At 42.5% G+C, this 15469-nt stretch overlaps 1 pseudogene; it reads right to left on the reverse strand.

Moving 5' to 3' along the window:
- Positions 1 to 496: 496 nt before the first annotated feature.
- LOC105989739 lies at positions 497 to 1207 on the reverse strand (annotated as a pseudogene).
- Positions 1208 to 15469: the final 14262 nt, after the last annotated feature.

Consider the following 15469-nt stretch of genomic DNA (forward strand, 5'->3'; position numbering starts at 1 on the left):
ATTACCTGCCATGTGGAAAATCCATTCAGTTCTGTGTTTCATACAGGAAAGACAAAGGGAAGGTTTTGTTTACTGCCAAGTCTTGAGAGGGTAGGGTCTGCTAAGGGGGCTGGTGACCGGCTCCTGGATGGAAGCCGCATGTGGCACGTGCTCAGGAAGGGGGAACCCAATGTCTGCTGTCACCTAATTACCATCCTCTTGTCTTTGAGCAACTTCCTGACCACCAAATAACCATGTGTTTGGATCAAATGGCCCAGGAGTGACACCTTATGGAGTCAAATGCTCTATGATTCTATTCTGTAATTCCATTTATACTGTACAGTTGGGCCCACACTTATATTTCATTCTGCTATGCCATTAAGATATGGCTGCCAGGTTTCACAAACAAAGTAAGTTGAATTTCAAATAGAAAACAATATTATGTATGTTTGTGCATATTTATTTCAGTGTAAGTATGTCTCACCAAAAATCTGGAATTATTTTTTTTCAGGCTCGATTCACTTTATTATTCTTGTCTAAAAATCTTATGTTGTAGCCACAGCTGGAGCCTGGGTCCTCTGCATGGAGGCTCTGGTGTGGGTTTTCATAAGATGGTCAGTGAATTCCTGAAAAGGAGATTTGGTGCACACGGTCTCCTTCCAGAGGTTAGGGATCAGGTGACTGTAGGTCTTAGAGATGGCATCAAAGGTGGTCTTGGTGAAGTTGGCCTAGGTGGCAGCACAGCTCCTGGCTGAGGTGTAGCAGACATCCATACCAGCCACCAGCCCCCGCTTCTTGGGGACAGGAGCTGACAAGATCCCAGTGCCTCTGGGGACGAGGATGAGGCCACCAGCGCAGAACCGCAGCGGCCTGTCACCTCGCCGGGGACAGGGTGGGGCTTGCCAGTCTTGTTCCCCCAGTAGCCTCTCCGCACAGGGATAACAGAGAGTTTGGCCAAGATGGTGGCCTCTTGCATGGCAGTGACAACCCCCTGGGAGCACTTAACATGCAGACTGACATGGCCATGGTGGTAGCCAATGGCTACATTTTCAAATGCCTTGAAGCCGGTGCGCCGGCCAGCTCAGCTCAGTCTGCTTCTGGGCATAATCTTCAACACCTCATCCTTGAGTGACCCCTGGAAGAAGTCAATAGTCTCAGACTCCTTGATGAGCAGGGAGGAACGATAGATCTCCTCCCAAGACTTGATCTTCATGTCCTTAACTGGGCGGCCTAGTAGGGGGCTGGGGATCTGTTCCTTGCCTTTTTCTCAGAGGCTGCTGCGGCTCCTCCTTGGAAGCCACCATGGCCCCCCAAACCAGGGCCCTGGGGCCTCCCAGTCTTCCCACTGCACCGGTGTCATCCACCATTTGGTGTTTTCCTGGAGACGCTGGAATGATTTTATTTGGTAACTCTACCTTGAGACACTGTTGTCAGAGCTGGAGGCATAGCTCAAAAAGCAGAGCACTCGCCTAGCAAGCAAGGACCCTGGAAGGGCAACAACAACAAAAATAAGTTTACTACTAAGAATTTTGGCCAGCTGTGGGAGAAATAGGAGGATCATAGTCCAATGTTAGCAGTGAGCAAACATATGAGTCCGTACATAAAAAATAATTAAATTACTAAAAAGGGGGGGCTGTGGATATGGCCTAACTGGTAGAGCACCTGCCTAGCAAGTATGAGGTCCTGAGTTCAAATCCTAGTACTGCCCCAAACATAAATACTCTGTACTCAACCCAAAGAACGCACACAATGAGCACACATAAAACCCTCTGTAGTTCACATACAGCCGGTCCAGGTCATCTGTTAATTTTGTTCTTCTGTCTCCACCAACTTTTACTGTGTTTTATTCCCACTTCAGCTCAGATCCTTTAGAGTTTTGATGCCTGGCCACATCTATCTTCAACGTTTAGCCCTATCCTAAGGATTCTTCCACCAGAAACTCTTTCCCCACACATCTACCAAACCCTGTGGGCATCGCCAGTGCCCGCTGGCAAAGGGGCAGGCAGCCGCTCTTTCCTCTCTCAGTAGACGCAGTAACTTTAATTCTACTTCACTGACAAAATGTTGCCCGTCTGTTCATCTATTGGACACACCTCTATGTGTCAGGGCTTCAGGGTAAGGATGAGTCACCCATGGTGCCTGGCGCTGGGGGATGGTCACATTGCAGTGCTCTTACATCAGTGAGTCACAGGGAGATTCAGAGTCCTGGCCCCTCTGCATTTCCAGGGTACAAGTCGCTTCTCTGGCAGGGTTGTTTTTCTTCTTGTCTGCCATCTAAATCTAGCCTTTTCCTTTGGCGTGGTTGTTTATGTGTTCCCAAGGATTTGCCGTCTGCCTTATCGGCTCACAGTGTCAATGTGGCACCTTACTTGGGAGATTCCCAGGGGACAGCCGCAGGGTTCCTCCTACCTGCCCATGTCCACCTCAGCGGAATAGTGAAGATCCTTAAAAACATTTATGGAGTGAGACACTGACATGCTTTTTCTTTGAAAGCAACCCCCCCTTGTATTTTTATTTATTTTTATTTTAAAACTTTTTTTTGTTGTTGGTCATGGGGTCTGAAGTCTGGGTCTGAGCGCGGTCCCTCCGCTCTTCGGCCCAAGGCTAGTGTTCTACCACTTGAGCCTCAGCACCACTTCTGGCTTTTTCTGCTTATGTGGTGCTGAGGAATGGAACCCAGGGTCTCATGCATGCAAGGCAAGTGCTCTACCACTGAGCCACCTTCCCAGCCACCCTCCCGCCCCCACTTTTTTTTAAATGGAGGAAGTGAGTGGATTAGGTGGCTTTTTTCAAGGCTATCACAGAAAAGTAGATTGCTGAGCAAGAGTTGGAGGTCATAGCTTTGGAATTTATGGTTGTTGAATTCAGAGTCAAGCAAGAATGGCGGACATGGAATTCCCCAGCTCCACTAGAGGACAACGTCTTTGGACCATTTCCTGCCAGTTACCTCAAAACAGACCTGACAGATTGCCTTTATGCATTACTAGCTATGTTTCTACGTTATTGATATTGCTACTTGCAATGTGGAAAGCCTTCCTCTCTGCTGCAGTGTGTCATCACGTACTTTTGGGGGACCCCGTGGAGGTTCTTTCTGTCGGCCAGGGCCTCCACACACTCTTAGGTATTTAGAGAACCACCTCTGCCTTCCTGACTGTTCCATGGGTCTGTTTTCACTTAAGAGCAGGCAGCCACGTAGCTGTGAAGTTAGGCTGGCCTCGGTGAAATCTGTCTATCCTTGTGGGAAGATGACTGAAATTAAGCTTTTCGTCACTCTTCAATGCAGGCAAGATATTTACCTACTCCCTGAAAGAACTTTCCAGAGTGCATCATGAGACTCAGCTACTCTGATACTGTTGTTGGTAATGATGGGAAATGTGAAGAGTTAATTCTATGGCTGGCGTTTCCCCCTCATTTGGAAGTTATCAGGAGGAGCTGGAAAATATGGCTGCCCCCACTCCCGTGCCTCACATGCTGTGCCCTGGCACCAAGTTAAGCTTTCCACACAACACAGCACTGGCCCAGAGACACTGGTGGAAGAAAGGCAGATCTCACAGATTTTCCTTAGAGATTAGAGCTCATGCTGCTAATCCTCTACTTAGGAGGCTGGAATGAGAGGATCTCAGTTTGAAGCCAGTCTGAGCAGAAACCTCTGTGAAACTCTAGCTCCAATTAGCTAGCAAAAAAGCAGGGCTGGAGCCATGGCTCAAGTGGCAGAGCAGCAACTCTAAGCAAGAAAGCCAAGTGAGAGCACAAGGCTCTGGCTTCAAATGTCAGTACTGACACAGGTGAAAGAAGAAGACAGACTAGAATGCCACCAAATAAAATGAGTCCACGGAACAGGAGAGGAGCCCATAAATTAAATAGAAAAATCATGATCTATAATAAAGCATCATAAGTAATGAGCAAATAAAAATTAATAAACATCTACAGTGAGGATAATTACTACAGTCCTTCCTTCCAATATACCAAAAGCAATCTCCTTATGAAAAAAAGATCAAGCTGAAAAAGTCAAATCAATGAAAACTGGTCAAAAATAACAGAGAATGTCATACATGCAGGAACAAAAACTTGCTGAAGATTGAAGCTCCTAAAGGAATTATACAATAACACATTGTAAACAAACTTCCAAGTATCTGTTCAGTGAGGGCACAGGAAATGAAAGTTAATTCACACAGAAAATAAAAATAAATTCTATCAGCTTGTTAGAAAATATATGTATACAAAATGTCAAACTATAGTTCTCTTTATAGTCTATATGGATTTTAATTGACTTTTAAAGGAGAATATTAAGATTCTAATATATAATTGGATAAGCTTCCCAGACAATTTAAAAATGGAATATATATATCTGTGTGTGTGTCTGTCTGTTTTAAATGTTTAATGAAAGTGCAAATGAGATGTATCATTTGTTTCTATTAGGTAAAAAACTAATAACTGGATCATGAGATTTTTTAAAAAAATTAAATTAGAAATAATAATTGTTGGAATTAGAAGCTAACATAACCTTCTTGGAAAGCAATTTGGTGATACAGTTCAGGTCTATACAATGTTCACACTCTGACACTGTACAACTGCTCTTGGGAATCAGCGCAAAGAAAATAATTAGGAAGTAAAGAATGATAAGTGGGGGAGCGTGTTTAATGAAGTATCATTTGTAATAGAAAAAAGAGATATGGTAGAAGAGGAACTAAACAACCATTATAAATAACAATTATAAATATTATGGAACAATCAAGGAAAGTTTTAGTGGATAGCACTGAATAAAAAAAAAGAGTATATTGTAAAATTGCTTAATAGCTATGTTACAATTGCATAAATTGTGAGTAACACCCTGGAAGAAAGTATGAGGAAATTATGAGTAGTACCATGCTGAAATTATGGGTAATTTCCCTCACTACAGTGTTAGGTAATTTCACTAGGAAAACCATCGTGACCAGTGTATCTGTGTGTATGTGGGCACAGAGGGTGGTGGCTAGTCATTACATGACCTGGAGCAGGTTACTGGAGACCTTTAAGCTTCAGAATGCCCATTTGTAAAAGGAAGATAATAACAGGATGCCCGTCATGGCCTTCTATGAGGCCAAGTGAGGTAATTCATGTCAAACACCAAGTTGTAATGCCCAGCGCTGACTAAGAAGTTCATTGAAGTTATGCAGGTAACGAAGGCTGGCAATGATGCTGACGGTCTAGTAGTTTCTTGCTGTATTCCTGGTTCTCCATTGTTCTCAGAAATGGAAGACCACTGCTGTTCTGCCCAGCCTATCTTTCTGATTTCATTTCCAATGTCCCTGAAATTTCCAACGCCTATGAAATTTTGAGCTCAGACCAGGCCAATGGGAACCAATAACTGAACAAAGAAGTAAGAAACAGTCATACCCAGCTGTCCTGTCACCTGGTGCAGACACATTTACATTCTAGAAGAGGGAGACAGACTGTAGACAAGCAATTCCCATAGTCCCTGGTTAGGCTAATTTCACAGTTCTGTCATGTGATGGCTGTGGTTACTGGTGGCAGGATAGGCACACTCTGGTTGGTACTACACTTGTTTTTAATATGTAGTCAAATGCTTTAAATATTAAACGGCCAAATCAGTGTTAGATTCATTCATTTGCTTGAGTAGTAGTAGTAGTAGATGTCGTTATTGTTGTTGTATTTTGTACTGGTTCTGGGACTTGAACTCAGAGCCTGGACACTATCCCTAAGCTTTTCTTGTTCAAGGCTGGTTTTCTACCACTTGAACCACAGCAGCACTTCCAGCTTTTAATGATTAGTTGGAAATAAGAATCTCACAGGCTAGCTTCAAACTGCGGTCCTCAGATCTATGTCTTCCAGATAGCTAAGATTATAGGCATGAGCTTCTTATTATTTTTGACAATGAAATGTTGTTGTTGTTGTTGGTTGCAGGGCTTGAACTCAGGGCCTGGGCACTGTCCCTGAGCTTTTTCACTCAAGGCCAGTGCTCTTCCACTGTGAGCCACAGAGCCACTTCCGGTTTCCTGGTGGTTAAGTGGAGGTTATTTCCTGCCCAGGCAGGCTTTGAGCCACAATCCTCAGATCTCGGCCTCCCGAGTAGTTCGGATTACAGGCGTGAGCCACCAGTGCCCGGCGATAATGAAATTTTGATAATAAAAATTAACAAATTCTCTCTGCCAACCCAAACTCCTAGCACCCTTCAAAGCCCAGCCCAAAGCCAGCCCTCTGCAAGGAGCCTCCTCCAGGATTCCCTCCCACTTTTCTTCCTCTACACTTTATCAGCAGGCTTCTCTAACTGGACAGGAAGAACACATGTTATTTATTATCTGATATTGTGGCTTCTTTTGCTCTTAAGAATCTCTTATAATTCACCATTAGCACCATGCAGAATGAAGTTACGAACCAGATTAAACTTTGGCTAAGGGGGAGGAGGGCATTCCAGGCGGATGTAATGGAGCTGGAATAAGCAGATCAGGTGGGGGGGGTCAGTAAAGCAATGGGCTGGTATAGGAGTTCAGAAGGTAGAGCTAGGGTGGAGGAAGAGGACCTGTGGGCTGGAGAGGTGGGTTGGCAGGAGCTTCTGAGCAGAAGGCACCAAGAAAGGCTCAGAACATCACACGAAAGTGAGCTGACAGGCTGGCTTACTTTGCTTCTTCACCTGTGTGTAATCTTCTGCACAGCTTGTGAGTTCAATGTGGCATCATGGTTAAGGGACAGATAAGCAGCCAGTGTGACTAGAGTCTAACCCCACTTAGCAAAACCAAACCAAAACAAACAAACAAAAAACCCTCAAAGTATTTAGAAACAATCTCACCATCAGCACCTAACAGACAATCAACTTAGGTTGGTCTCAAGGAGCATTGTGAAGACACAAAACCTCTAGTCTGTGATTCCAGGCTAGAAAAGACCCATTAAGATGATTTATTCATCATCATAATGTTGGTTTACTTCAAGAGGAGATATTAAAATTGGCCTATCAATATACTCCTAAGGAAAATTATAAAAATTATCCATCCTAGACTAACTTTTAGTAAGAGACAAGATCTAGCTGGGTTCCAGTGGCTCACACTTCTCATCCTCGCTTTTCCGGTGGCTCAGATCCGAGGATCACTGTTCAAAGCCAGCCCAGGCAGAAAAGTCCAGCTGACTCGTACCAGGAGTGGGGGTATGGCTTCAGTAGTACAGCACCAGCCTTGAGTGAATAAGTTGAGCAAGAGAAGCTCTGAATTCAAGCACCAGTACTGGCAGAAGAAGAGAGGGGGAAGAGGAAAAAGAGGAAGTAAAGGAGGAGGAAGAGAAAGGGGAGGAAAGTGAAGAGGAGGGAGGAAGGAAGGAAGGAAGGAAGGAAGGAAGGAAGGAAGGAAGGAAGGAAGGAAGGAAGGAAGGAAGGAAGGAAAATAGTGAGAGAAAGAGAGCAGTTCTGAGAGTTCACTGGTGCTTTGGCTTACAGTCTGGCCAGGAAGAGCAGTATGGTATTCAAGGTGATTCTTCTTACAACAAGGCCATTTAAAATTAGTCGATGTGTAAACCATCGCTACATTCTTGAATGTCTTGAAAGTGTCTTCTTTCTACAATAATACTTGGTTGCCAAAACCTAGAAATCCAGCTCAGAGGAGGAAACCCAACATGAGGAGAGGAGCACTCAATGCTCCGTGCAGGTGGAGTGCATAGCTTAGAGAAGAGACCACAGCTCACCTTGAACATGCCTAGTAGAAAGAAATTGCTCAGCCTTCTTCTGGCAACACCCCAGCTCTGAATTGACTATCCAGATTCATGTCAAGCCATATCCCAGGAATTATTCAGGAAGCCCCTCTAAACAGTGTAATTGCAGATTTTGGCACCCAAAGTGAAGTCTCATTGTTTTATAGATTAGCTTCTCTTCCTGTCTTACGGAAGAGACAATGATCTGAAACGACTCAGTCTGGGGAGAAAAGGAGTTCATGTATTTCACATGACAAAGCGTTTGTCAAGGGAGAGCACCTGGTCTCACTTACACACTGCCTCGAGAAGGCTCCGGACCCATGAATGGTGACTTTCATTGTGGAGCTTTCTAAGTGAATGCAACGGCCTTTATCAATGCTTAAAGATTCCTTTGACCAAACCATAGCCCTGCTAATCTCTACTACAGCATCACCAAATGTAATTTATGCCTGTGGATGAAGAAATCCAGCTGTTTCCCTATCTGACTGCAGCGAATCATTAAAGAGTATTCAATGCAATCCAAATATTAATATACTCAAAAGAGGTTTTATATTTTACAGCAAATGTCAAGTTACCTTAGTAATTGGCTTTACTGAGGAAATTTTAGACTCCAAGATCGTTTAGACTGTAACTCTTACAGGTGAAGAAGGTACATTTATGTATTGTTTAACTTGTCTACTGCCAAAATGAGCTGGAGCCATTTTCCATAGGTGCGTGGAGAGTTGGTCCCCAGTAAGAGAAATGTGTGTGCATTCACGAATGCATGTATAGGAATATGGACATGTGTGTATATAAATCCACATGTATGTGCTATATATGCATATGCAATGTTTTTACATCAAAGTGAGTCTCTTCTTCTAATTAAAAGTGTTCTGGGGAAATTTAGTGAAACATTCATCAAAATGGGTTATGTGCTGACCTAATAAATTCTTACATTTTTCTCCTCATTAAATGACATTAAATTAAAGCTGTCAGATAACCACACATATCCGTGGGTCTCGGTCAGTAGTAGCAGGTTAACAGGCTTGCCTAACTATTTTTCAGCTGTGTAAAAAACTTTCCTAAAGAGCAAGTCTGTATTTTCTTTGGATTTGAGTCAAATTTCTCCTTCTTGTCTCTACACTCTAATTATCAAGTCAACCATTTTGTTTTTGTCTTTGTCTGCTGTTCTATATGTATCTATATATACTATTTATATAACATGTCTACATATACATATAGATGGAGCCATTGGAAAAGCATCTAGATCATTTAATTCAATGATTTAGATCCTTAAACAATAAGATTCTCACTTATTTTCACTTATCTCTGTGCTTATAACTTTGACCTGAAAATGATTATGAAGAAAAGAAATTGAAAGAGTGAGAAAATTCAACTAGAAGGTAGGTTGCTAAAAATAGGGCTTTTACCCACACTTACAAAAAAAAGCTGGCCATCACCACAGTCTTGTTCTGTGACCCCAAAATGTTAGCATCAAGTTGTTTCTTTGCATGGGAATTCATTAAAGGAAAAACATAGTCCAATATACCATCGATTCTAATAATAATTCCGCTTGAAGTTTTATGCAGTTATAATTTATCTTGGCCCGATGAACCCTAGGCAATTATTTTCCTCATATCACTTTAGCTATTTGGAAAATTTGAGAGTGGATTCCTTATATACTGTGTACAATGTATACATCTCTATCTTATACCTACAGAGGCTCCACTTCTTAGCAGAGAAAAACATATCTTCTAGGAGATCTGCAATATCCCCAGTCACTCTTCAGCAGCCCTTAAGAGTGTTTGAGTTAGCACCTGCATGTGCCTACCGGCCCACTTTAATTCTGAGAACCCTTCAAGAATGTTCCACACCACAGTGGCAGGGAGTTTTAGCAAGCACTGAAAATGCAATTCTGCTTTCATATAAATGAAACCTGGAGCTTAAGGATGTTTTACTCTGGGGTATTAGTGAATAGATGTTACAAATCTCATGTTGTTGTTGTTGTTGTGTGTGTGTGCATTCATGTACGCATGCAAATATGTCTCTTCCAAATTGTTTTTCCTAAATGTAGACTTCCCTATTCTGGATGATGAGGATTTCATTATCTCTTCTATCATTTGTTTTTATTTTTATTTATTTATGTTTGGTGCTGGTCCAGGGCTTACACTAGAGCCTGGGTACTGTCCCTGAGCTTTTTGTGCTCGAGTAGTGCTCTACCACTTGGGCCACAGTTCCATTTCTGGCTTTTTGCTTTTTAATTGAAGATAAGAGTCTCAGGAACTTTCTTTCCGATGCTAGCTTTAAACCTTGATCCTCAGATCTCAGCCTCCTGAGTAACTAGGACTATAAGCACCCAGCTTTTCTGTCATTCTTTAGGATCAATATGACATTTTTCAGCCCAGAGATCTCCCCAGAAGAAATCTTTCATGAGATTAGAAGTTAGGACACTCAAGTGAGATTTTGTTTATTTCCTGCCTTCCGATAATAGTCCCACTCTTCAACTTCAATAACAGGTTTACAGTCTGTATTTCCCATCAGCCTGCAAGCTCTGTATTGCAAGGATTATGTCTTATTAGAATCTGCATCCTTCCTACTTAGCTTTGGATCTGTAGGTATGTAATAGGTGCATATTAACTATTTGTTGCATAAGTTGATGGATAGTCTGTTCTTTCACGTGGGTCTAATACATAAAAGCCTTTTAACTATTGATCTTCCTTTATAGTCCTACAAAAGAAAAAAAAGACCAACAATCCCTGCAAAGCAAGCCTTAAGAATTTTCTATGAAGAATATTGCCCAGATAACTTGAGAGGATGTGTGGGGTTGGGAGAGATGAGGGAGACTGATAGGAAGGGTAATATTGGATCAAGATGCATTGTATTCATAAATTGTCATGTTGAATTAAACCCATTGGTACAACTACTTAAAGATCATTATTATTTTTGGTCTGAGACTGGGGCTTGAATTCAGTATCTGATGCTTTCACTCATTGGCGAATGCTCTACCAACTGAGCCATGCTTCCAATTCCCGTAAATATTATTTTTAAAATGTTTAAAAGAATGTTTCTGGTTGAATATGTCAAAATATTGCTGTCAGAAAAGGCAGCAAGGAAGTTACTCTCTGAAAGTTCTAGTCTTTTTTCCTCTGGCATTCTTAATTTAGACATTCATCTTCCTTACAGTAGATGTTAGCATCTTTGAATGATCTGGTAAATCTGTTCTCCTTTCTGCCCTACAGACACATTTAACTTAGAACTCTTAAGTTATAGTACCCTATGCATATGATGCCACCCAATGTTTGTCTAGTGCTTTCCATGTGCACAGCAATAATTTAACTGATGTGTTTACACGGGATAACTTCTTACAACCACAGGAGGCAAGTAATGCTATACCTTCTTGGAAGACTGCTCACCAGTGTACCATTGATGCTATGCTATAATTTCTTGTTTCAGAAGGTGATTCAGCTTGTCCAAGGTCACTGTAGAGTGGCTTCATGATCTTGACCATTTTGCTGTTTCACTTTGTAATGTTGTGAGGATATTCTGAAAACAGGGTTCTGTTTTCTGTTGACAGAAGATTGCCATGAGGACAGGGACCTGTATAGGACTCAAGTGTCGGAGAGAGATGTTAAAACATTCTATAAGGTTTTTGCTCTGCCAAATGACTTCCATGTTAATAATAGTAATAATAATAATAGTGTGGCTTCAATGATCTAAGCTGGAAGATGAGAGACGCAGAGCAGACTGGTGAGCTGGTACATATAGATTGAGAAAAGTACATTTCTAAGAGGCTCTGGTAGGGAAAAAGAGATTCTGAAGTCACTGAAATTCTTCCCTGTGGCTTCGTTGTAAAACTCATCAGTCTGGTGTCCCCGGGCTGCCTTGTACGCGTTCTTTCCTTTGTCCAGCAGAGGGCAGGAGAGGCACCAAATAGCTCCCGGTTTCCAACTGCTCTTAGAGGACAGTTCAGGACTTCAAAGCCACAGGCTGAGGGTGCTGCCTAAGATCCTTGTTGCCAGGCATAAAAACTCCTACTTGCACCCGAAGCAAAACAGTGAGAAGCTCATGGATGGAAGGGAATAGTGCAGACTTAGTGTGCATGCCAAACATTGGCGCTTGACATTACATTTAGAATAAAACCCAATGTCCTCTGAGGACACTTTGGTGAGAGGAAGCTGAGAGCAGGGATGTGAAGGCTCCTGCTCTTGCTTTGTGGCTCTCTCGCGAACCCTGATGAGAGGCTGGAGCACTGAAGTCAGCATCCCCATGGACTCTGTGCTGAGATTATGTAGTGTTATCTCTGGGGAGCTCTTTTGAACTCAGAGTTGTTTTGAAAATATGTGGTATGTGTCCTGAGTATGAGACAAAACTAGAATTTTTTTCTGGCAAGCTCTCAAAGCCAATCTGTAATAGCTCCATACAGATTACGACTGGCTGACCATTGCCACCTGCCCTTTCTTCTCGAGTGCTCCTTGGAGTATGTTGTGGATAATGCTGATTGCCCGTGTTCAGAACTGGGCTATTGTGTTATAGCACACTCCGTGTCCTATTCCCCTCCCTATATTTTATTTTTATAGCTGAGCGATGTAGCCCGGGCAAAAGGCTGAGGTTTCTCATTTCCACAACAGAGTGATAATAACAGTCAACAAAATGTGCTCTTGGCTGAAAACCCAGTAGCTTAATTTCAGAGCAATACTCATTTCCATAGCTGGGATACCGGACCGCAGAGTTACAGTGCAATTGCCAGAAGCTTCGTCAGCATTGGTGAGTGGAGGGTCTGCTCCTAGTAAACAGAGAACATAGAGCCCTTGATCTTCTGACCCGGCCACCCCTTGCTGGGGTGGGTAAGCGCTTCATCTGGACAGGGTCATGTCTAGCCCAGTGGATGGACTCAGCCAGGAGCTGATCTGTCCTTCGAAGGGCTCCATTCTCTTCAGTGCAGAGAAAGAGAAGCAGTAGTCAGAAACTTCAATCGGTGCTTTCAGATTCCAAAACTATGACACTGTCACACTGGTGTCATTAAAGCTAACGAACCATATTAAACGAATATTAAAATATGGGCTCCTTTGCATAACATAATGAGCAAAAGCACTTTTAAGTTTCTCCCTGTGCTTTGAGGTGAGGTGGAATTTACATTCCCAAACTTTGAAGTCGGAACAAAATGTACAGGTAGAGGGTACTAGATCAAATAATAATCAACTTCAAAAAGCATTTTGGCTGTTGGATGTCCCAGGGCTAATTTCCTCTAGACATTTTAAATGTAAATGTCTAAACTCATTTAAAAATTGTAAATTGGTCTAGGTTCAATCAAAAAGCATCCTGACACAGAACGGCAGAACAGGGAGAGTAGGCTAATTGTCATTTGTTTGTCAAATGAATTCCATTTGGAAAGCAATGAAACCTCCAAGCTAATTCTTTTAAGGTGAGCTGGTAGTTGTATTATCAGTTAAATGCAGTAAAATGCATAATCATATGATGATAATGAAAACTGAACCCGTGTTAGCACCAGGGCTCTGCCTGCCACGGGGCATGGAGCGATGGAACTTAAGTACTGTAATGTTGCCTTGGTCACAATGGTAGCTAGTCTGGTCTTTAGCCTTACAGACACTTTCTTTGCATTTTAAAAAACTTTATCAAAGCACCGTGGCAATATAGAAAATGTCAAAGTGAAATGCACTGTAGGCAAATTGAGATTTCATTAAGTTTAAATTTATTGCTTTTGACTGATGTATTACCATGCTTGTTAAGAACCAGTAATTTGGAATATCTGTCTGCTTGGTAAAATAGCTCTGTCTCCTTGTGTGTTATTTTGTATAGATTTTGAAAGGCCACAATCATTCGGAGCAAGTTGGGGCTGTTGTGTAGTAGTATTTTGAACGTCATGAGGTATTTGGCCTTGTGCTCCAGTAAACTTCCACATACTTCCTGGAAGTCTTGTCAGAGAATTATAGAAGCTCATTGTGCAACTCACCTTTATGGGCCTTTTGTCAGCATTGCCAAAAGGGGTGATGGATACAAAAGTGGCTGGCGGCCAGGGTGTCTTCTGCAGGCTAGTTTCTTCTCCGTGCTCATGAGGCAGGGCAGATCAGTGAGGCATGCTGAACAATGAGGAAGGAGATCTCAGAGGAAAAGCTCTCCATGTGTAGTTAACAGCAGAAGACAACTCTAGTGATTCGGGGAAGAGAGGAGAGCTCAACAAAGGTATTGAACAAGTAGAGGGAAAGCCAGAGGTCACGTGGCTTTGGCTGATGTCCATGAAAAAAATCTCCAATTCCCTATAGCCATTCAGGCCTCAGCCATGACATCAGCGCCTCTAAGAGGCCTTCCCTCTGTATCAGTGTCTAGCTCCACACAGTGGTTGGCAAACTTTTCCTGTAAAGCAACATACATTAGGCCAATAGGCAAAACAGATGATATTCTGTAGGTATGTGCACAGCAGCAGAGGAAACAAATCCCCATTTGTTGACTTCTTTGAGAGAATTCAAAATAAGACAGGATGGTTGAGTATAATTGTGTGCAATATAGGCCTGGTAAAGAAAAGAAAGGAATTCTTGGGCCAGGTGTATTATAAACCCAGTTGGGAGGCAGAGGTTTGAGGTTTGAGGCCAGCCTGGGCCTCAAAGACCCTGTCTTTAAAAAAATCAAGCTGGGCCTAATGATATATACCTGTAATCTCAACTACTGAGGAGAATCACAATCAGGCCAATGTAGGCAAACGTACGAGACCCTATCTGAGAAATAAACTAAAGCAAAGAGGGATAGATTTTAGGTTCAAGTGAGAGATCGTTTGCCAAGCAAGTGTGAAAGGCTGAGAACAAACCCCAGTGCCGCGCCTTCCCTCCAAAAGAGGAATCATCCTTTTTTTTTTGGAAGATAAAATTCCATTGTAAAAAACCTTTGTCTTCTCTTGGGCCATAAGAACACAGGAAGTGGGCTGGATTTGATTCCGGGACACACTCTACACCTTCTTACTGTTCAGTTTTTCAATCTGCTCACACAAGAAAAGGAAGGCCCATGAGGACAGAGGCCTTGTCTGTGATTTCCCACTACATCTCCAGGTGCTAGAAGAGTGGGTGACATCATTATGAGCCTGGTGGTGGTAGTTGTTGCATTGACCTGAGATGAACATAGAGGGTAGAATGAATCTAGAGCTTACCACCAAATCAGACAAACCATGTTGCCACTAGAGGCACAGGAAATACCACTATGCCTTTAGCATGCCTTACTTGCTTTCAAAATGGTATTCCTCAATAAATAACTCCAGCTAGTTCCTGAAGTCTGCCAGTACTGTAGTCTGTAGGTTCCTTTCAGATTTTACTATCACAAAGACATGATACTAGCCCCAACATAGCATTATGTTCTAAAATATGTTGTTTTGCAGTATGTTGAAATTATAAACACCTCTTGGTCATGATTATAAATGAGCTGAACTCTGGCTATAATCAAGAACTCTAATAACAACAGATTCTGGAGGGGATATGGTCAAAAGGGAACCTTACTGCATTGTTGGTGGGAGTGTGAACTTGTTCAACCACTCTGGAAAGCAGTATGAAGGTTCCTCAAAAGACTCTACATAGAGCTCCCCTATGACCCAGCAATCCCACTTCTGGGCATTTACCCAAGTGATCACAAACAAGGTCATACTAAAGCTACAAACACAACCATGTCTATCACAGCATTATTCACCATAACTAAGATATGGTGATGCCCCTCAGTAGATGAATGGATCAAGAAAATGTGATATAGGGCTAGGAAGGTGGCTCAGTGGTAGAGCGCTTGCCTTGCATGCATGAGGCCCTGGGTTCGATTCCTCAGCACCACATAAGCAAAAAGAAAA

This window comes from Dipodomys ordii, unplaced genomic scaffold (genome assembly GCF_000151885.1).
Source record: "Dipodomys ordii isolate 6190 unplaced genomic scaffold, Dord_2.0 Scaffold58, whole genome shotgun sequence".
Classification (NCBI taxonomy): Eukaryota; Metazoa; Chordata; class Mammalia; order Rodentia; family Heteromyidae; genus Dipodomys; species Dipodomys ordii.